General features: G+C 42.7%; 1 long non-coding RNA gene across 1 annotated transcript in view; it reads right to left on the bottom strand.

Annotated features, from left to right (window-relative positions):
- Window positions 1-19,159, bottom strand: part of LOC115080079 — a 208,808-nt gene extending 189,649 nt beyond the window's left edge. The window contains exon 1 of the long non-coding RNA XR_003853505.1: window positions 18,182-19,159. This is a non-coding gene — a long non-coding RNA (uncharacterized LOC115080079). The remainder of the gene's footprint in view (window positions 1-18,181) is intronic.
- Between the last annotated feature and the right edge of the window lie 4,700 nt (window positions 19,160-23,859).

The following is a 23,859-nucleotide window of genomic DNA, read 5'->3' as shown; positions in this document are numbered from 1 at the left end:
ACAACCACAGCGGAAACTCTGAGGGGAAACGAGTACACCAGAAAATAGAGAGGAGACACAACTCGAACAAGGAGTACCGGCAGAAAGAGGCCAGAAAAACAAAACAAAACAGAAAAACAAACATATTAATGATAGGAGATAATTAACGGAGAAATCTGAGTTAGGTCCCCTTGACGCGGAAATGAAAAACCTGCCTGGCAGCAGAACCATAGGCTGGCAACACATGCTCTCCTGTCGCATGATGCCAGGCTTAAACATACATCAGTCTGCCTCTGCTGTAGCAAAAGTGGTGAGTCCCAAAGATATTTTAGCAGCCACAAAAGCAAGCAGGGAGGCAGTTCTCCTTTTTGCATCTGAGACTGCAGTAAAAAAGAGCAATGGCAGGGGAAATTCAGATCGGGAGTACAATCCCGCAGCTTAAATCCATGAAAGAGCCTGGAACAAGGGTAGTACAGTCAAATGTCCCACCCTATCTCCCAGATGACATATTGCAGCCACACTTAAAAAAAATCTAGGAGATGCTTTGCAGCACAGGGAAGCAGGTTTGAGACATTTAAAATCTTTCAACCACCAGGTTATTATCAAATTTTCTGAGGGAAGGAAAGAAGAAAAGTGGTGGTTTAGAGGGGTTTTTTTTTTGGGCCACCCCTACAAGGTTTATTGCACCGCAGGTGATGACAGGCGTTATCACTGGCACCGGATAGGGCACACCGAACGGTGGTGCCCGAAGATAAAAAATCATCCGCCCCGCCTCCCCTTGCCTCGCAGTCAAAATGCGCCTCAACCTCACTCCCTACGACATGGAAGGGGGTGGCTGCAGGTCTTTCAAATCTGGGAGGATCCAGGGGCACCTGAGTTCCCCAGGAGTGGAACCACTGGCGCTATAAGTCAGCAGCAATATAACCCCCCAGGAACATCTTTAGTGCACTGCTCTTCCAAGAGGAAAGTCTAACGAGGTCAGTGTTCAATAGAACAATAAAAGGAAAGTTGTCGCATCGAGCAAAGGGAAAAGAAAACCCCACAAAGTGGCCCCCAACCCCAGGATGGCAAAGTCAGGGGGATAGCGGAGGAGGTCCAAGTGAACACTTCCCCCCCCCTCCCCCTTTGACCCTCCCTTCCAAAGTGTCAGTGAAACCTCAGAAACTTAAGAAAGTGATGCAAAGGTTGCCCCTCGCCCTGAAAACTGCCCAGGAGAAGCACCAACCCCCTGGGGACTTTAGAGTTAAAGGGGCAGCCACCACCTTTGAAGGAAGCGGCAGGTGAGCCCAACCTCCTTTCCCAGATTTGTCCCCTCACCTCCCCTGGCAGGTTTAGGCTTAGGGTAAAGGAGAAGGGGGATAAAGTACAGGAAATTAAGAGTCAGGCTGTAGGAAATGCAGACTTTTGAAGTTCTTGTCCAGGTAGCAGAACCTCTTCCTCCCTCTGTAAAGTACAGAAAGTGGGAGGTGGAGAATGACGACGTGGTAGAGGAGCTGGGGGTTCTCATTGCCTCATGGCAAGAGGGTGAACCTAGTGAGAAAGCAACATTAGATGCAGAAACTCCCCAGGAACAGGAGGCAGAGCCACTGGGAATGGCTGGTATTACCTCCTCCGGAGGTACAGGCTCTCTATCCCTCTCTTTCCAATAAAAAAAGTAAAAAACGTAGGCTGTCTGACATCACGGCCTAAATAATATGAAATGCACAGTTAATCTAATGATCCTTTTTTTCTGGTATAAGCAACAGCATAAAGCAAAATAATAGGTTATTGTAGGACCCTTAGAATAATGTTTTTATAACAGAACTCAGATTCTGGTTTCCTGGAAAAGTTTGAGTCGGGAAAGCGCAGGACCCAAACTAGGCAGGGTATTAGGGTTTCTGGTTTTGGTTGTTATGTTTTTTTCTATCCACCAATCCACCCCTCACGCCTTCTTCCATGGAACAGGTCTGTGATGATGAGCTAAAGGACATTGACTGAGCATCAATGATTCCTTTCTGCCTCCGGGCAGTGTATGTTGATGAGCAGACTGACTCCATTGAATTCCCTGGTTTTCCTTTCTCTTTTACCTTTCTTGGATTCTTTGAAAGGTAGATTACCTATGATTATTAGTATTTTGTTTTGTTGATAGATTGTATATGTTTCTTTGTGTGGTAACACACACGTGTTAGGTTCTTTTCTTTTTATTCTGTGATTTAAAGGACACTAACTAATTTCTGCTTTGCAGAGTATGTTCTATAAGCAGACTATCTCTCTCTCTCTTGCTCCCTTGCCTTTCTGTATTCCTTGAAACGTAGCTTGTCTTGAATATACTGGACATTTAGTTTTATCGGTAAACTGTACATGTTTTTCTCATGTGAAGTCCACAGAATGTAGAACACACACTTTTTATGATTCTCTTTTCTGACCAGAGCAGGGCACCTTTGGCACCCTGCCCTTGCATTTACCGATAAAAATAGTGGGAACTGAGAACTATGCTGTGCCCCACCTCATTTCCCCATGCCAGTCAATCACAACACAGAAAAAGAGGCAACTGGGCAGGAACATAGTTTGGATCTCCACTCTGTCTTTCCCTATAACCAGGAAGCTGAGGGAAAGAGGAGAAACTTCTTACAAAAACCTAATTTTCAGTGTCCAGTCAGTGCTTCTGACTGGACACTGTACAGCACAGCACAGCTGAAAACCTGGCTGTCCAGTCCAAAACCGGGCAGTTGGCTACCCTACTCACAGTATCCTTTATAGTCCTCTGCTGGGGCTTCTAGGAGAAATATGCAAATGAAGCTTCCAGTTTTTTGGTGATAGAAAGAGCACAGAGGCTGTGAAAGGTGAAACGTAAGATGGCTTGCAATATCTCTGGATTCCTCAGTTGGGGCTGCTGGGAGAAGTATGCAAATAAGCTTTCTAGGTCTTTGCTGCTAGAAAAAGCACAGGAACTGTGGAAGCTGAAACCTAGATGGTTTGCAGAATCATCTGCTGGAACTGTGGGAAAAACCAGTCAAATTATCCTTCTAATTTTCTGCTACTGGAAAGTTTGTGAGGGCTGTGGATGCTGAAGCCTAGACAGCTCACAGTGTGCTTTAGCCTCCTCTGCTGGGAAAATTATGCAAATGAGTCTTCCAATTCTCTTGTGATGGAAAGAACACAGGGATTGTGTAATATAAAAACTAGAAGGTGCACTGTGTCCTATGCTAAGAGAAATATAGAGATAAGCTTTTAGGACCTCTGGTGCTAGAAAGAGCACAGGAGTTGTAATAGCTAAAGCCTAAATACCTCACTGTTACTCTCTAGAGTTTTTTACTGGGGCTTAGGGATGTGAATCGTGTCCTCGATCGTCTTAACGATCGATTTCGGCTGGGAGGGGGAGGGAATCGTATTGTTGCCGTTTGGGGGGGTAAAATATCGTGAAAAATCGTGAAAAATCGTGAAAAATCTAAAAATCGAAAAATCGCAAAACCGGCACATTAAAACCCCCTAAAACCCACCCCCGACCCTTTAAATTAAATCCCCCACCCTCCCGAACCCCCCCCAAATGACTTAAATAACCTGCGGGTCCAGCGGCGGTCCGGAACGGCAGCGGTCCGGAACGGGCTCCTGCTCCTGAATCTTGTTGTCTTCAGCCGGCGCCATTTTCCAAAATGGCGCTGAAAAATGGCGGCGGCCATAGACGAACACGATTGGATGGCAGGAGGTCCTTCCGGACCCCCGCTGGACTTTTGGCAAGTCTCGTGGGGGTCAGGAGGCCCCCCACAAGCTGGCCAAAAGTTCCTGGAGGTCCAGCGGGGGTCAGGGAGCGATTTCCCGCCGCGAATCGTTTTCGTACGGAAAATGGCGCCGGCAGGAGATCGACTGCAGGAGGTCGTTCAGCGAGGGTTCCGGCGCCTCGCTGAACAACCTCCTGCAGTCGATCTCCTGCCGGCGCCATTTTCCGTACGAAAACGATTCGCGGCGGGAAATCGCTCCCTGACCCCCGCTGGACCTCCAGGAACTTTTTGCCAGCTTGTGGGGGGCCTCCTGACCCCCATGAGACTTGCCAAAAGTCCAGCGGGGGTCCGGAAGGACCTCCTGCCGTCCAATCGTGTTCGTCTATGGCCGCCGCCATTTTTCGGCGCCATTTTGGAAAATGGCGCCGGCTGAAGACAACAAGATTCAGGAGCAGGAGCCCGTCCGGACCGCTGCCGTTCCGGACCGCCGCTGGACCCGCAGGTTATTTAAGTCATTTGGGGGGGTTCGGGAGGGTGGGGGATTTAATTTAAAGGGTCGGGGGTGGGTTTTAGGGGGTTTTAGTGTGCCGGCTCACGATTCTAACGATTTATAATGATAAATCGTTAGAATCTCTATTGTATTGTGTTCCATAACGGTTTAAGACGATATTAAAATTATCGGACGATAATTTTAATCGTCCTAAAACGATTCACATCCCTACTGGGGCTACTGAGAGAAGTATTCCAATGAGCCTTCTAATTCTTTATTGCAGGAAGAAGGCCACAGAGATTATGGAAGCTAACACCTAGATATCTCATAGCAGCCTCTCAAGTTATCTACTAAGAATACCAAGAAATATATGTCAATGAACATTCAGGTCCTCTGCTGCTAGAAAGAGTGTGGGGGCTGTGAATGATGGAATCTAGATGGCTTGCAGGGTCCTCTGGAGTCTTCTACTGAGACTCCTGAAAGAAGTATGCAAATGAACTTTCAAGTTTTCTACTGCTGGAAAGAGAACAGGTGCTGTGGCAAGTGAAATCTAGATGGCTGGCAATGTCCTGCAAAGCTAAACCTAGATGGCAGTTGGGATAAGTATGCAAATGAGGCTTACAGTTCTCTTCTGCAAACAGATATATCACTTTCTCCTAAGTGCATGATATGTATATGGCCAACCAGAAAGTTAAACATTGTGTAATGTTATCACCTGCCAGTATTATAATGCAATAAATGCTGCAAGAAATGTCTCTTGGTACACAAGAAAATCATTCCATGAAATGTAAGCAAAAGACTAGTTCAGCAAAATTTCACATACTTGCATCACCATATGCAGTAAGAGTTAAATGACGAAACTCAGTCTGACCTAATAGCCATGATATGGCCAAAACATCAGACCAGAGAGAAGAGCTGGAAATATTAGATCCATTTTGAAACAGAGATGTTGTTGCAACACAGTAGAAACCTCAGAAGAACATAATAAGAGTTTATTTATGCCTTTCAAGTTTGGAACTTTCATTTTTAACTTGCAATTATATAAAATAACCTGATAAGACTACGCAATTCTACTGACTGATATTTAAAATCATTTGGCAGTCCTCAGTAGTTCCCTCACTTACAGCCTTGCTCTGATATCTTTTCCTCCATTTTTGGCTTTTTTAGTTTTGAGTTACTTACTGAAACACTCCAGTGAGATTTGTTTTGGATTGGGCTTTCCTCATTTCCCCCTTTGGTATTTCTGACTATTATATGCTCAACAGGGAAAGCAACAAGAGCAAAAAAGCTGCCATGTGGAGTACTGACATGTTGCTAAAGCTCCTCAAAAATAAACAGACTCTTGAGATTTAAAGTATAGTATATACCAAAATTTAAGCTTCATCTGCTTGTATTTGTTGAGATTTTTAAAGTACTGCAGCATAGTACAAGCATACTTTTTCTTATTTCCTTTGCTACGGATTTTTAGATTTTTATTTTCACCTGGATATTCCAGAGTGCACATAATCCACCAAAGTCTTTCGGATCTTCTTACTAAAGATTTTCTTTCATTTCCATCAGTGGGAAAAACATCCTTAGAGGCCAATTGAAATCTTTCATTGTAGGCATGTATCCCTTAAAAGGCCATGATCTGAATCGACTCCCATGCACAGTACAGATAATAAAGTATTAAAACTCTTTTCTTGTTGCCTTAATAGCAATAATAAACCTAAACCTTATGTTGCCTCATGAATGATAAATCCTTCTCCCAAGCATGACAAAAGAGAATTCACTACACTATGTTAAATGGATAAATTGGCCGTAACTTTACTAGATGACTTGACAGGGGAATCTAATTGGATGCCCAAGGTTTTTAACTACTAACTTCACCCCCCCCCCCCCCCACTTCTCTCTGAGTGAGGGGGATGCCATTAAGGATCACTATTCTGCTAACCCTATGGAACCATAACAAGACCTGTCACAAATAGCAAGGCATCCAAAAAAGAAAATGCAAATATTGACCCAAATCAAAAGAAAAGAGAAAAAGATTCAAAAAGCTAATATGACTAATCAATCATATCACCAAACATCGTATCAATTTAAAAAAATAATTCAGGGTTTCAGCAAGTCTGTCATGCTATATATGGTGAAATTCCATAAAATTGGAAACAGGATTATTCCACCACTGAGCTTTACAAATGAATGCTAGTTGGCTAATTTTGTACTCACTATCCTCTTGAATAACCCCGTTAATCTAGCATCTAATAAATAATCTATCACCAGCCATTCTGGAATCACTCCTCCTCGCCACCCTTTGTCGATGAGAAAGATGGACACTCTGCTGTATACTTGGATATATGCACCCAAGTTGGAAGGAGCAACAGATCTTTGCAACAGATCCCATGTTTCTTCACTTCAAGTGTCTATAGGGAACTGGGACTTTGTAACCCTCAATATCCATTTCCAGAGCTTCCATCCTGAACAAGGTTCACATACAGCAAGAAACAGAGTCAGTAATCTTATTATGGACACTTTGAATATGCTGGGCCCTTGCAGAGAAATTCTGGTGAAGGCAGCTCAACGCAAATTCAAGTAAGAGCTCAGATAAGAGGAAGCACTTTGTAGATTGGTGATTTAGCACCTCTATCACTACTTCTCAGTCACACCAGAATACAACTCTCCTGTTCACAAGACACTTTCCCCAAATATGGAGATCAACCACAATGGGGAACAATTCAAGGAATAATGCTCTTCATAACTTCTCCCTTCTCTCTTCCTCCACTCATGTGATCAAAACTATGGCCACCTTTAGAGTATAGTTCCAGATTTGTGCTGGAAATAGGTGGGGCAACCAGGGGGAGACACCATTAAACTCTGCAATTTAGCCAGGTTTTCCTTGGGTATTTTTCCTGCATGAATGCAGTGATGGTCTTGGAAAACACCCACTGTAGATAGCGTGAGCCAGTGCAAGAAAAGGTAACTCATAGGTAACATCATGACAGGCAAATGACAGGCTCCCAATTAATGAGTGCACATATTTCCTAGCTCTGCTGGTCTCCAAAACTTAAGAATATACTTTCTGAAGCTTATCATCAGACAATCTGGAAACCACATGCTCAGAAGCCAAATCAATACTTAAGAAGGTAATACAGGTGGACAGGGCTTGTGGCTTTTTGGTGACCAGGGGAATGTCAAGCTCTTGTCCCAAGTCGTAAAACTTCTGAAACAACAGTGCACATTCTGGAGACTACCCTATCCCAAAGAACAGGAAATCATCCAAGTAATACGCTACTCAGTCTATCCAAAATTTGCTAGTTGAGAATCCAATATATGAATGTACAGAATTTCTCAAAGTAAGCACATGAGACAGAACATCCCATAGGCATTCATCTGTCATAGTAATATGCTTCCTCACATTGGAAGTCCAATATGTGATATCTACTGGGGTGAATAGGAAGCAAATGGAAAGCAAACTCTATGTCAGCTTTGGTTATTAATGCAGCCTCTGCAAATCCTGAGTAACTCAAGAGCGCTATCAAAGGAGGCATTTTAACCAAACATTCCTCAGGTGGAATAAAGTAATTAACTGAATGACCTTTGTGGATGGATAAGAACATAACATAAGAAAATAAGAATTGCTCTGCTGGGTCAAACTGAGGTCCATGAAACCCAGCATCCTGTCTCTGACACATTGATTATGTCCTTTGGCAACAGATTCCACAGCTTGATAGTGAGCTGAATGAAAAAAAGTGCTTTCTATGATCTATTTTGAATCTGCTATTTGCTAGTTTCATGGAGGGTCCCATTGTTTTAATATTCTTTGTAAGGGTAAATAACCATTCTTTATTTCAATCATTTTCTATCATGTCCCCTCTCAGCTGTCTCTTTTCCAAGATGAAGAGCCCTAGCCTGCATAGCATCTCATAATAGGAGTGATGTTCCATCCCCTTTATCATTTTTGTCACCCATCTCTGCACCTTTCTTGTTCCATTATGTCTGTCCTGAGATGGTGTGACCAGACCTGCACACAGTATTCAAGATGCAGTCATGCTATGGCAACACATAGAGGCAATATGATATTTTTTCTTTTATTCTCCATTCCTTTTTGTATCATTCCTAACATTCTATTTGCTTTTTTGACTGCTGCTGTGCACTGAGCCAAGGATTTTAATGTATTGTCTATAAGGACTCCAAGGTCCTTTTCCTGGGTAGTGACTCCTAATACAGAACCTAAGATCATGTACATATAGTTGAATTTTTTTTCCCTATGTGAATCACTTTGCACTTTTCCATATTCAGTTTCATCTGCTATTCAGTTGCCCAGTCTCCTAGTCTCATAAGGTCTTTCTCTAGGTCCTCGCATTCTGCTGCTATTTTCAGAAATTTTAATAATTTTGTATCATCTGCAAATTTAATCACCTCACTCATCATTCCATTTTCCGTATGATTTATGAATATGTTAAACCACACAGATCCCAGTTCAATCCCTGTGGTACTCTACTAACAACCTTTCTTCATTTGGATAACTGACCATTTAGACAAATCCTCTAATTCTGGGCTTTTAACCAATTACCAATCCACAATAGAATGCTGTGTAGATGTGAATCGGTTATTTACACTTTTGGATAATAGAAGGACTAGGGGGCATTCCATGAAGTTAGCAAGTAGCACATTTAAGACTAATCAGAGAAAATTCTTTTTCACCCAATGCACAATTTAAGCTCTGGAATTTGTTGCCAGAGGATGTGGTTAGTGCATTTAGTATATCTGGGTTCAAAAAAGGTTTGGATAAGTTCTTGGAGGAGAAGTCCATTAACTGTTATTAATCAAGTTGTCTTAGAGAATAGCCACTGCTATTAATTGCATCAGTAGCATGGGATCTTCTTAGTGTTTGCGTAATTGCCAGGTTCTTGTAGCCAGGTTTGGCCACTGTTGGAAACAGGGTGCTGGGCTTGATGGACCCTTGGTCTGACCCAGCATGGCAATTTCTTATGTTCTGTCTACTATCCCATGACTTTATAATTTCTTAAGGAGACTCTCATGGGGGACTTTGTCAAATGTCTTCTGAGAATATCAACTGGCTCACCTTTATCTACATATTTATTTACACTTTTAAAACATGCTATAAGATTGGTAAGACAAGACTTCCCCTTGCTAAAACCACATTGACTATTCTCTAATAAGCCATGTCTATTTATATGGCCACTGACTTTGTTTTTAAAATTGGCTTCTACCATTTTGCCCAGTTCTGATATCAGGCTCATCATTCATAGTTTCCCAGCATCACATTGGCCACCTTTCAGTCTTCAGGAATCATGTATGTTTTAATTAGTAGGTTACAGATTAATAGTAGTAAGTTAGCAATTCTATGTTTTAATTCTTTAAGAACTCTGGGGTGGATGCCATCTGGTCCTGGTGATTTGTTACTCTTTAGTTTGCCAATCTGATCTCCTACATCCTTCATTGTCTCACTTATTTGTTTAGTTGCTCAGAATCTTCACTATTAAAGAATGTTTCAGGTGTGGGTATGTTCCCAACATCCATAAAGACCAAGGTGTAAAAATTCATTAGTTTTTCTGCTATTTCCTTCTCCTCCATAAGCACCCGTTTTGTTGCCTCTCAGTCATGTAGCAGCCCAAATGACTCTCTCACAGGCTTTTTTCTTCAAAAGTACTTGAAAAAGATTTTATAATTAGTTTTTCCCTCACTTGCAAGCTTTTTCTCAAAGTATCTCTTGGCCTGTTTAACTACTATTTTCATCTAACTTTAACCAAACTCTCTCCAAACTCCTGTCACACCCACAAAGAGGCAGCTACAAAAAGCCTGTATATATAAACTGGAAAAAGATAATTCATGACGCACTATTTTATGCTAGCCGCATAAGATGACGCAGCATGGGCTGACCCAACGCGCTGCATGGTCATGTAGCGCACAGTGTGCTGATGCAATGCCAAGTGCACTGACAGCACTGCATGCAATATTAACCTATGCAATGCGGCAAGCTGAAAATTACCCTAACCACACCCCTTTTTTATCACAGGCACTATTTTCACTATATTTATAGCAATTTGATGAATCTAGGTCTTAGTACCTGATCTACTAAGGATATTCTCCCATTCTGTGTCTATGGGAAAAATGTTTAGTAAATGAGGCCTTTAGCTGGATAAGTCTCAATATTGAGACTTATCCAGTTAAGTTTATAGGATAAGATAAAACTGCTCCATAGCATAACACTTATCTATTTAAGTAGCGGCAAATACAGGGATGTTCAGCAGCATAGCCTGATAAATCTTATCGGGCTAACTTACCTAGCCAGCTATGGGGTGGATTTTCTAAGTTCACAGAACTTAGAAAATCCAGTGGTAACAGGGGCGGGGGGGGGCGGTCCTGCGCTAGCCGGCAGCGATCGCACAGCCGCGGTGCGATCACTGCCGGCAACGCGCCAAATAACTACACCATAAAAGGTGTACTTATTCGGAGCGAAATAGGCAGCAAAAAGGCTCCTTACCGTTTCACTGTCTGCACTGTCTTCGCGGAGTCGGCCCCGGTGACGCTCCGACTCCTCCTCTTCCAGGGCCGACTCTGCCCCGATGTCCCCTTCGCAGGCGTGCGCTACGATTTCTAGCTATCGCACGCTTGCGCTGGTAGCGCAAGCGTGCGATAGCCTTAGAAAATAAGGCCCCATGTCTGAATACTGACCTCTCTGCATTTTCTGAACTCAAATATACATATTAAAAATGGCATGATCATCATATCTTCATGGATGTTCACTGCACTCTATTCAAGTGTGACTAACGCCTATCCCATGCATCAAAGTTTCAAATCATTGGTCTGCCAAAGAAAGGGTGTATTTTTTTATTTTCCTACAAGCAGTATGAACTAAATGTATGGATGATCAATATATACCTTCTAGGGATTATTTATAACAAAGTGAACCACTCTATTTTAGTATTCTAAAGCCTTTCCTTCCAGTCTCTTTATTGGTTAAGGGATTTTGAACATAATGATGTCTGATTCAGTTTATCGATGAAGTGATGTCACTATTATGATAATGTCTCTTCAATGTTGCAATTTTGATTGTGCTGATTGTGTGCATTTTGTGATGATAAGCTGAAATATTTGTTCATTCTTTTCCCTGTTTATGTGCACCTGATGCAGAAGCTGCTTTTTCTAAACTATGAGAAGAGTTGGGCATTAGACTATGAAAATAATGAGTGCATAAACTTTTTCAGTGATTCACAGAAACTTTTCATTAAAGTCTCACAGATAAGTTGATTTTTATTTTCATGCATACAAAAATACATACTTTGGCAGAATGATGCTAAATTTGATTGATTTATGATCACTATTGCTTTGCGGACCACCACAGTAACCCGTTGTACCAGGTTGTCCCTTCCACTGAGGATTAGATCTAAAGTAGCTGCCCCTCTGGTTGGTTCTAGGTTAAGCTGTTGTATGAAGCAGTCATTTATGCATCTAGAACCGTAACCTCTCTAATATGCCCCAATAAGACCCAATTTTGAAATTCAAATCACTATAGGTTTCTTGTTAATTAAGTTTTTGTAATTTTAATTTGATATTGATCTTATAATTATTTATATTCTACGTTGTTAAACTGTTATACTGTATTTTGTCTTCAAAATATTACCTGGAGACAGTTCTGTTATATGTAAACCTATGTGAACATTTGAATAGAATGTCGGTATAGAAAAACAAACAATAAATAAATAAATAAAATTAATACCAGGCAATTGAAATCTCCCATTATTATTATGTTGTCAAATTTATGTTCTTTCTCTCAGCTAGCATTTATAGTCTGTTTCTTCATTTTGGCCACATAGCTGGTAGAATTCACCCACTGCTATACTCTTACCTGTCACGCATGGAATTTCTGTCCAAAAGAATTTCATAGTGCATTTTTCTTCCTGCAAGATTGTTATCATACTTGACTCTATGCCACTCCTCCACCATGCTGTTTTCTCTATCACTTCAAAAGAATTTATACCATGGTATCAAAGTGTCCCCATTGGTTATCCTCCTTCCATCATGTCCCTCAAATGCAAATAATATCTACATCTTCATATAATGCTATAAATTTTAACTCATTAATCATACTATTCTGATTTCTGACATCCAGACTTTTAAAGTATGTTTTCTTTCTGTATTAATCTGAATCTACCCTGCTCCTTTTTGGGCACCATTGCCAATGGGAAAAGAATCATGTTAATGAATGGCTTAGTGGGAAAGGGACAGCTATTCTGCCCAAGTTCAACTCATTTGCAATGTTTTGGCAAATGATGCCTGTGATGTGATAGGCAGAATGAGAGTTTCAAGGGCCTGGGCCTTTTCCGGGGCCTTCTTAAGGAATCTGGAAACCATAGCAGAACCAACATAAAGGACCTTGGCTGAGTTAGAGTCCAGATAAATGTTCAACCAAGAGGAAAGTGACAACCACTGCACAGATGTAGGCAGGGTACCCGCAAAGGAAGGCTTATTTAGCTGCAGGTGTCTTCATAATGCACCTGGAGACGAGGTAGATTGCAGAGAATTTCTTGCAAATGTGCCAGTACCAACAGTCTGAGAGAATAAAATTCCCTTTGTGAAACCTCCAGCATTCATCTGAGGTCATCTGGGACTTATGAGTCTGTGTGTATGTAGGATTATCCTCTCAAAAGGGGTGATTGGCCTAGGCATCATAATTCACCATGGAAGATGACCATGAGTTGTTCTCTTGTGTCTTCTATGTGACTGAAGTATTACCAGCCATCTTAGCTTAATCATAGTTAAACCGTGCAAAGCACCTCATAGGTCTTGTATGCCCCCCAAAATGATATTGCCATAAGAAAATAGTGATATACACTATTCAGGACTGGCTCAGCAGATTATAGATGCCATCCTGCTCTTACCCAATTATCTATTTTCCTCTGTTCTTTTCTTCCAGTTTCCATTGTCTCTTAGTTTGACACCTTCCCCCTTCTGTTCATGTAACAAACAGAATATGTCTAAATAATGACAGTATATAACCCTCCTTCTTTGTGATCTAGGTATATTGCACCAGAGAATAGAGTACTTATTCAGGACTAACAGCTAGAGGAACTAGTTTGAGTGCTGGTGGAACTGGAGGAAGAAGATAAGCACCACCTATGCTTACATTTTTTGCTATGTGACATGGTAGGCACCAGTTCCAATACATAGACCTCAGGTGTCTCACCTGCCCTATTTTCGGAACCTCTAGCTGTAGATCTTCCTTCTGAAGTAGTAACAGTGATCCACTGCTCTCTGGGAGGCTGTGGCCCCCTTGGACCTAAGCTCTGAGCCACCAAAGTGTTTGTATGAGGAAAAGAAGACACCCCAGGGGCAGGTGGAAAGCCTTGTTCTGGTCCAAACCAACTTTCAATGGAAGGGGAAATCACTGATTTAGATTCAGTGAACCAACAGTGTCTCTCTGACCCTGAAATCCAGAAATGCCCCAATAAATGGGAAAGGTGTAGCAGCCGGGCACAAACCCCCGGCTGAAGGTAACTGCTGTTCCCTCATCTGGTCATGGTGCCAATCCCTGGAACTTGAGCCAGATGACATGCCAGGTGGAACAGGAGTGTGATCCTTGCCAGTGGTTGATGTCTGTTTTTGGACTACAGCTCCTCTCTGCCCTGAGGCCCATTTGCTGCACATACCCCCCTCCCCCCCCCCCCCCCCCACACACACACACACACAATTTATTCCACTGCCATCTGTGACAGTCTGCTTAGATTTAGAAGATGTAGAGTTCCCAGAATGTCTGCCTTTTTCCCTGTCTCATTTTCCCCCTGTGGCCCTTGATGGTGCCTCTGCTTTGTGCATTCTCCTCCTCCTTCAGCCCCACCATGCCACCATCCATTCTGGACAGCAGTAAGGGTCTGTGCCCCTGTCGTACCTTGGCACTTGACAACCATTGGTCAGAAATACGCTCTCGGACCACAGGGTTAATGCACTCTTTCCCTGAAGCTGTTAGCTCCAAAGTGACCACACTCGCTAATCAAGCCTTTTGTGGGGGGCTCGACATGTCTTGGTGGAGGATGCCAACCAATGGGACAAGCTAATACAGCAGAGCTTGCAAATGAGCTGTTTAGGGGCCTCGACCCAAATTATTGTGTTTTACAAGTGATGGATAGCTGAGTAAAGAAAGTATTCACCTGCTTACATCACAGAGCATCCAAGGATGAAAAGACCGGACTGTGCAAGGCCCTCCAAGAGTCATATAATATAATCGTTTTTAAATTAAATAAATACATTGAATAAAATAAAATAAAATAAATCTTTCTCCCCTTTAAAGGGAGGGAGAGGATACTGAGAGGGGAAGGGAAGAGGGAGAGATAAACTCTCTGATCCACCTGAGGCAGGCAGGGAAGCAGAAAGCAGGGAATCTTATTTGCAGTGATAAAAAAAAAAAAAAGAGAAGCCTATCCCTATAAGAAACAGGAAAGACTCCTTTCTCTACCAGGGAAGCCTTTGTTTATACCTTGGCAGGAGATCAATGCAGCTCAGAGCTAAAGCAGGCATGACAAGCTGGAGAGCTGCAGTAAAAGGGAGAGTACTTCTCTCTCTCTCTCTTAAATCTCACCCCCTTCCCATACGCCTTACAGGAGACTTTAGTGCCTGCTGCCAGCCAGATCCTTGGAGTGCAGGATTACGTGCACTGGAAAGGGACATGGGAGCAGCGCTGGCTGTTGGGTAAGAAGAAAGTGTCCATGGCTGGGTTCAAATCCTGCGGCAGGCTCCTTGTGACCCTGGGCAAGTCACTGCACCCTACATTGCCTCAGCTACAAACTGATAGGTATATTTATGACTAAGTCGTGATAAGTGAGTAACATGCAAAACAGTGCTTATTGCACATGAAGCACTGTTTATCATGAGATAATTGCATATTGCAATGATATTGTATGATATTTTTCTATATAAACCCACCCCATATTGAAAATGCCTCCTGGAGTTCTGAGTAGACCCCTGCCCAACCTCCCACCACTTGTTGAGGTGGTTCTGTAGCAAAACAAATTTTCAAAAACTTGTTTTTAATATCATGTGGCAATGCCCAACCCTTTTCCTAAACCCCTCCTCTTTGATTAAATAGTTCCCACCCACAGGTTCCAAGTCCCTTCATAATGTATCCTGCCTCTTCGCCCTCCGACATTAGAAGTAGTCCCTGGTATCTAGTGGCACACACACACCCCTGACCCTCCCACCTTGAAAAATGTTCCTGGAGTCTAATGCCCCCCCCCCCCCCCCCACTCTAGTCCATGCCGGTTGATGCCATTTTCTAAAATGGTAGTGACCGGCATTTGCCCCATCACATATTGGCCTTTGCTCCACCCAACTACAACTGGTCCTTCTGCATGGGTCTGCAGGGTATACGTTCTTTTATCCTTCTGCTAGATGCATCTGTCTGATGACTGAGGATCCTATCAATAAAAGTATTTCAGAAAAGTATTAGTTTCACCAGGCATGACTATGTTTCAAACAACTAATATTATGTTTTATTTAACAAAGAAAATTAAGACTGATTTGTATTGTACAAGGCAGATCACATGCCATGAATAAGTAAGACTCAAATGGCCTGTTCATAATCAAAGCTGAACTGTTTACAGAAAGGTTTTTCACTGCCCTTATCGGACTTATAAAAGTGGCAGGATGAATTAAATATAATGAGGCAGTTATTAGTGCTTAGTATTTTTCAGTATGGCATGATCAACTTTTATTAAGAATGCATAAACAGTCACTCAGCCATTAGAAGCTTCCTATACCAAACCTTATAACTGTCATTATCTCTAACTTATTAAGTAATTCCTTCCAAATTCTTTCATGCACTATTATGTTTGCTGAAACATGAAATGATTGCAGGATACTGTAACACCAAAACATGGTCCAATTTAGAGTCCCGTTAGAATATTTGTTTGGTTTTATTCAAGCTTCTTTCAGACAGTGTGTGTTCTATAGGCTTCATGGCATTGATCTATAGCCAGCTGTGCATACTTGCATGTTAACAAGTTATACTTCTATTTGGCAGGGCAAAAACTTGACAATAGACTCAAAAACAATCTTTTATTTTATGAAACAATAGATGTACTGAACCAGTAATAGCATTATATAGTTTGCTGTTCTGTGCATACCTAATAAACTCAAAATAACTAAACATTCTGATTTCTGGATTTTAATGGGAAAAATGTAATTTATTTTCTAATAATCAGTTTCAGAGTTTTTTCCTAATACTGCATTTATGAGGGGCTGTTAAAGACCACATGCCTCCACTTGAAATCACAGTCATTGGTTGAAAAAATGAATGAATGTAGAAGCTATCAGTGTTAAACAGATTCTAAAATGTTATATTGGATTATAAGCTGTAAGAAAGTCAGTGATCTACACTACATGCCAATGCCTAGGCAAAATAAATACACGCCCATCAGAAGCATCTGTTTCAACCCCTTTTTTTCACATTAGCCTGACATACTCCATATATATTTCCCAACAAGGCAAAACAATAATGTACCAACATTTCTTCACTTCATAGCCGCATACTCTTGCTATATAAATCTAACCTTTTCTGTAAATAATAGATGAGAGGATTAAATCCAACCATGAGTCTGCAAATGCTGCTCCAAATACACTCAAAAGTAGACCTTGCATTTGTAATATATGCAAACCAGTGAAGAGAAAAGGCACAATTCAATATATATTTGAGAGGCTGCTGCCTTAATAGAAAAAAAAAAAAAGAAAGAAAAAAGCCCTGGATTTTGAATTGAAAGTAGGAGAAAAGTTCATGTGTGCAACCGAGACAGTAGATGAGAGAGATCAAAGGAAAAGCAGAACAGTCCAAAATCTCTGGATGAGTACTCTCTCTCTCCCTCTTCAGTACTGATCTGTTTCATCAGGAATCCGTGCACAGACTAGCAAAATGAAACATACCTACTAGCCTTAGTTAGGATTGCACATTGAATATCTGATTTGTTGCACTTCCCCACCTCTCAAATGCATAGTGTGTGCACTCATACATACATTGTTAAAATGAAAGCTCTATATGCGACCTGTTTACTAAGTGGGAGGAAAGGCAGATCCTTAATCCAAACCAAAATGTTACATCATATGTCATACTTTAAGGTTGATACTGACACACTCTTCTATTTTAACAAAACTCCGGTTTACATATTTTTTCTTTTTAACAAATCTTGCATTAAAAACATACTTAATGGCAGAAGATCCATGTTGTGTACTGTACAGAATCAGCACAATGTTTGAACATTCCCTGCAGAAGTACTGTATCTCTAACTTGGGATTATAAATCTATCATGGCGTGCAGTGACATCCTAAGGCAAAGTTTTATTGCTGAAAAGGCTATCCCCTTGTATTCAATTATTTGTTTACTACTAAGGCATTCTAATGAACAACCACTTATCTTGAACTATCTGCCTTTTAAAGATTTTTTTTTTTTTAGAGACCTGCTCAGTAATTTCTACTGAAGCTTGCGTTTGGCTTTGGGTTTTGCTAAATGAACAAAGATCTAGCAGGGGCTACCAAAATATAAGCAGCAACACTAAGCAAAATCAAATCCGACAGAACATCAAAGAACGAGAGAATGAACAATCTCTAAAAAAAAATAATACATGAACAAGGCAATTATCGTTTGAAAACAAGTCATCTCAGAAAACCCTCAAATTTAGTTCAACTTCAGAGGGGAGATCAGCAGCTGGGGGGGGGGGGGGGGCGCAAGGGTGGAGGGGAAGAAAATGGACCCTCCCCAGCAGCTGAGATTAATGTGCCCTCTGCGCTATGTGCCCAAGGTGCTGATGTAAAAACAGAGAGTCCAGGGGTTATCGCGAGGAGCCGAAACAGCTGGGACAAGAAACAAAACTCCAAGCCATTACTGTAATTTGGAGATCACACATCACTCCTTCTCAAGCAGTACTACTTGCTTGCTTGCCACTGCTAGCTCCATAAGTACCAGAGCAGGGTGCTGAGAACGAGCACAGCGGAGAAATGCCACGATAAAGACAGGAGGGTCACCTACCTTTGAGCTCTTCAATGCCCAGGTTTGGCGATCTGTCCATGAAGAGCTAAACCGAAAGATTCGGAGGGAAGTTGTAAAAATCTATGCTGGACTCTGTTTCCAGTGTAAACTCAGCCTGGTCCTCCCAACCCTGGCAGCTCCTCTCCAGCTCATTCTCAGTGATCACACCTTCACCAGTTTTGTTTTGTTTGTTTGTTTGTTTGGTTGGTCGATTATTATTTTTTTTCTTTTTTAACAGAAACAAGGCAATTATAATTCACTTTTTTTTTTTTTTTACTTCCTTTGGATTTTTAGTGAGAGGCAACCTTCCCGGTAATCTGGCAGTTTCCTTTGGACGCTGAACAGAAAGATTCATTCAATCTTATATTTCTTCTGCAATAATCTGAGAAACAGTGACTTGCTGCATCCAAAGGAGAAAAAAAAAACTGCTTCCCTGGACAGCATCATGCGGCAAATTCCAAGCAAATGTGTTCAAATTGAAGAGTAGAGTACATGATAGAAGCCTTTCTCTGTCATGCTTACTCTGGCAGTCAGTTTAGCACCTGGTGGGTCCCAGACACTGGCAATTATTAATGTCACTAGCAAGACAGCCAAATCCCTGAAGTCATGCCCAAAAGAAGAAGTGTCTCCCTGCTACAAGAAGCCCCTTTCATAAAATAAAGAGAATCACTTTAGAGAATGTTTGCCTGTGACGGTTATGCTAAAAGAGTTGAGAGGAGACGAGAAGGTGGATCTCTAGCAGAAAAGAGAGAAAGAGGGGGAAGAGATCTCCGCTTTTCCTGTTTTACTGTCCTTCACCAGCAGGTGACTGGCTTCACTTCTCGCTTCCCAGGGCCAGGGCTGAGGGGATTTCTCTCATCTGTCAAAAAGCAACATTTCCTCTCTCCTTAATCACATCATCGCCCGGGTCTTAGCGCCTGCCGGGTTCACTCCTTTCCCGGCATCAGCCTGCACGCTTTCCCCATTCGCCTGATCTTCCACTTCGATCGTTACTAAGAGAGGCTGTCAGAAATCTCCTCTCGCTTTGCAGGGTAAAGAAAAAAAAAAAAGAAGAAGAAGAAGAAGCCTTGCCCTCTGAAATCCCTGCAGGTCTCTTCTCCAGGCTCACGCTTCGGCTGCTACGATCTCTCCGTTTCTTGAAAACAGGGTTGTCACTCCCTCCTGCTTGCTGAGGAGGAGCCAGGTGAAGGACAGGATCTGGGGCAGTATGCCTCACCGAGAGACCCCCGATGGAAATGCCTTTTCATCACATACGAAGCCTGATCACATTTGCCTGGAATTCGCCACCTGATGCAGCCCAGGTTTCATGGGGGTTTATTTTGCCTTTCCTTACTGATGCGGCAATTCTGCTTATTGCAGGGTGGGGAGGAGGAGGAGGAGGGGGGGTGGGGGGGGGGGATATTGACAAGAGTGGCTTTTCCGTTTCACTGTCCCCAGGATAGGAGTATGTGATCGCTAAGGAAAATCTCTCACTTAAAATACCGAGGAAATGAAAAAAAGTGACAGGATAACGGTAGTCATTGTGCTCCTTCTCGTTATAAGCGGAGAAAGCTGAATCACAGAGAGGCAACTGGGCAAAGGGGCAACTGTCAGGGGATTGGAGGACCAGGTGAATGTACACAGGACACTCAGAGGGTAGATTGTTTGGCAACTTCTCCTCCCCTCCCCCACCCCTTCATGTCTTTCGATTTTGCTATAAAGGGACAGATCTCCCAAATCTGGATACTGGAGGTAGGTAAGCTTTTTGTTTCTTCTGGGTTTCTGAAAAGTATTTCTTTGCTGGGTTGCTCTGGCACTTAAGGCGCTGGATCTGCAGAAAGAAGCCCCTTTAGGCTCCCGATCGAGTGAGCACACAAAGGTCCTTTGTTCTGCACAGTGCATGGCTAGTACTGGCCTAGAAGTCGCTTTCAGGGACCTTGAAAGGGGAGTGCTGCCTGCTTTGTAGCTTTATCTTGGCCCTCCCCCATGTAAAGGCATAACTGGTATATTTTCAAGAGGGAATGGAGGGTCATTGCCCTGTGTTGCTGCTTCTCTCCTCCCCCCAGGACGGGTCAGTGGTGCAGGGGTCGGGAGACCCTTTTGGGGAAAAGGAAACAGAAAGAAAGCGGGAGAGCTAGTTTTTTGTTTTTTTTTAACTGGATGTGAAAGGGCAGCTGCAGCTTCCTCCAGACTATATACCAAATTTTTAGATCATCGCTCATTGCAGAACTCTGGATGTATTTCTTCTGCTCGTCTTCTTTTAGTTCGACAGGTAAAGTACCTCCTGTTTGACCATTCACACGGTTTCTCTTACTTGGCAGACAGCTCAGCATAAAGGTCTGAATTAAAATAAAATAAAGGTTCATCAGAACACTGCTGCAGCTGCACGTAGCCTCGTTGCTTACTTGGTTTTTGAGATTGGTCAGACTGAGGCAATCAGAACTCCTCTGGGTCCTACCGCCATAAGTTCCAGCAACAAACACACTTAACCCCTTCAGGGGATTTTTTGCTCCAATCTGGTTTCAAGTTGCTCAGTTTGGATGGGGTGTTAGTGGGGTCCTCAGAATGTAGACAGAGAAGGGGGCAACCCTTCTCTATGCACATTCACACTACATTCCTTCTGTGATGTATCAACCTTATCCCCCATGTGTATGCAGTGTGCCTCTCTCCCCCCCGGTTAGAGCTTCATTCCCCTAACCCAGGCCAGAATGGGCACAAAAAAACATAAGAACATGAGAAATTGCCATGCTTGGTCAGACCAAGGGTCCATCAAGCCCAGTATCCTTTTTCCAACAGAGGCCAAAACCAGGCCACAAGAATCTGGCAATTACCCAAACACTAAGAAGATCCCATGCTACTGATGCAATTAATAGCAGTGGCTATTCCCTAAGTAAAATTGATTAATAGCCATTAATGGGCTTCTCCTCCAAGAACTTATCCAAACCTTTTTTGAACCCAGCTACACTAACTGCACTAACCACATCCTCTGGCAACAAATTCCAGAGCTTTATTGTGCGTTGAGTGAAAAAGAATTTTCTCCGATTAGTCTTAAATGTGCTACTTGCTAACTTCTTGGAATGCCCCCTCATCCTTCTATTATTCGAAAGTGTAAATAACCGAGTCACATCTACTCGTTCAAGACCTCTCATGATCTTAAAGACCTCTATCATATCCCCCCTCAGGCGTCTCTTCTCCAAGCTGAACATCCCTAACCTCTTCAGCCTTTCCTCATAGGGGAGCTGTTCCATCCCCTTTATCATGTTGGTTGCCCTTCTCTGTACCTTCTCCATCGCAACTATATCTTTTCTGAGATGCGGCGACCAGAATTGTACACAGTATTCATGGTGCGGTCTCACTATGGAGCGATACAGAGGCATTATGACATTTTCCGTTCTATTAACCATTCCCTTCCCAATAATTCTTAACAATCTATTTGCTTTTTCGACTGCTGCAGCACACTGAGCCGACGATGTTAAAGTATTATCCACTATGATGCCTAGATCTTTTTCCTGGGAGTTAGCTCCTAATATGGAACCTAACCTCGTGTAACTACAGCAAGGGTTATTTTTCCCTATATGCAATACCTTGCACTTGTCACAAGCAGGATATAGCTGTGAGCCAAGGCCTGGATACTTCTGTTTTTGGTTTTGTTTTGTTTTTTTTTTTGGGGGGGGGGCATTGGTTGTGGAGTTGATGGGGTTTCTCAGATTTTGCAAACGCCTTCTGAAAATCCAAATACACTACATTTACTGGTTCACCTTTATCCACATGTTTATTAACCCCTTCAAAAAAATGAAGCAGATTTGTTAGGCAAGACTTCCCTTGGGTAAATCCATGCTGACTGTGTCCCATTAAATCATGTCTTTCTATATGCTCTACGATTTTGATCTGAGGTATATAAAAAAAAAAACTTTTTATATACCTTTGAAAAGCTGTTTGTTGCAATAGCCCTCCCAAAAGCAATGATTTGGGTTGCTATAATCCTCCCAGTTCTTTTCTCAATATGCCTCCAAGACTTGTGAAGCAAGCAGGAAATAACTGCTGTTCAATGCCTGGGTACTCAGGGCTTTTTTTATTTTTCAGGGGGGGGGGGGGGTAGGCAGTAAGTGGGAGAACATAAGATCATAAGATGTGCCATACTCAGACAAAGCCACCCTTCCTTCCCCCACATTCACACTACAATCACGCTGAGCTCTACCAATCCATTCCACCATGTTTGCCCCATGGTTCCAACTCACAACTGTGATTTGCAATGTCCAGTCTGGGCAACAGAAACACGATCTTTGAAAAGCTGTTTTGTTGCACAGGGCTCCCCCAGTCCCCTCCCCCCCCCCCCCCACCCCCGAAGCAGATGGTAAGGGTCAGCACTTTTCCCCAGCATGTCAGCAAAGTTGGTGTCACAAGCAGGATATAGCTGTGAGCCAAGGCCTGGATACTTCTGTTTTTATTTTTATTTTTTTTTGGGGGGGTGCATTGGTTGGGGAGTTGATGGGGTTTCTCAGATTACAATTTTCACCTGATTTACTAAGGTGCAGTGAGCAGATCTACAGCTGGTGGTTGGGCAGTAAAATGTCCTTTCCTTTTCTACGACTCCTGGGAAGGGGGAAATGGGGAGGGGATCTCCATGTTCTTGCGGCAATGGCTCTTATGTTAACAACCTTGCTGCGTGACGTGCTGTGCCGCCTGGCTGCAGATGATGGGACCTGCAGATTCTAGGTCTCTAGTGTCCAGCTTGATCTCTTGGTAATCTCTTGTGACCTCGGTCATGCAGGGCACACCTACCCGTACTGGGTACTTCACAGCAGTGTTGAGGTCAGAGCAGCAATTACTAGGAAACATGATATTATAGACAATTATTTATCACATGTCCAGAGCATGGCAGAGCAATAACATTAAGGTACATTAAAATACTAATCATAAAATACATTCTACATGTATAATCATATTATAAAACTCTCCTATACAAATTATGACATCCATTATACACCAGGGAGCAGCCTGGAATGCATTTGCAGCACTTCTTTTCAGGTTTGAGAGGCAGAGCAGCAGAGGTGTTCTGCTCCAGCCCCTCCCCTTCAGGCAGCCTGCATGGAAGAGGAGAGGAGGGGGTAAGCTGGAGCAGACAATACAGAGAACAGAAATTCTGCTCCCTAATTCAAGGAGCAGAAGAGGAAAGGTGTTACTGAAGCAGAAGATGCAGAGCAAGGAGAGGCACAAAAAGGTGTTGCGTTAACACAAATTTGAGACCAGTTATCAAAGCTTCAACCCTGGCCTTGGCGATTGGCACTACAGCTCACAAACTCTTCAGGGTGGGTGTTACCCAGGGCTTAATTTTTGATGGAACAACTCAGAATGGAGTTCTGTCACCTTTTTTTTTTCTGGGATCCAAGGAAGCCGAGTAGAGCCAGCAGTGAAAAATCAGTTTTTGTTCCCCCGCCGAAATGGAGCAGAGCTTGTGGTGGCACATAGCATTTCTGGCCTCCCAGACCACAAAGCAGAGGGTATTGGAGCTGCTCACCCTGAGATGGGGAAGCCACATAGCCTTGATGTTTGTGCAGTTTCTTGGCACCTTTGAGGTGGCCTTGAGAGATAATGGCCAAGGTCAAAGAGACAAGAGGTGAATGCCTGTCAGCCTCACTGCTTCTGCTGGTATTGGTTGGGTCAGTTTCCTGGAAAGGTTGCTGCTTATTGTGCCAGCT

The sequence above is a fragment of the Rhinatrema bivittatum genome, chromosome 1 (genome assembly GCF_901001135.1).
Source record: "Rhinatrema bivittatum chromosome 1, aRhiBiv1.1, whole genome shotgun sequence".
NCBI classification, from domain to species: Eukaryota; Metazoa; Chordata; class Amphibia; order Gymnophiona; family Rhinatrematidae; genus Rhinatrema; species Rhinatrema bivittatum.
The sequence above is the reverse complement of the archived record's forward strand: the minus strand, read 5'-3'. Positions and strand labels throughout refer to the sequence as shown.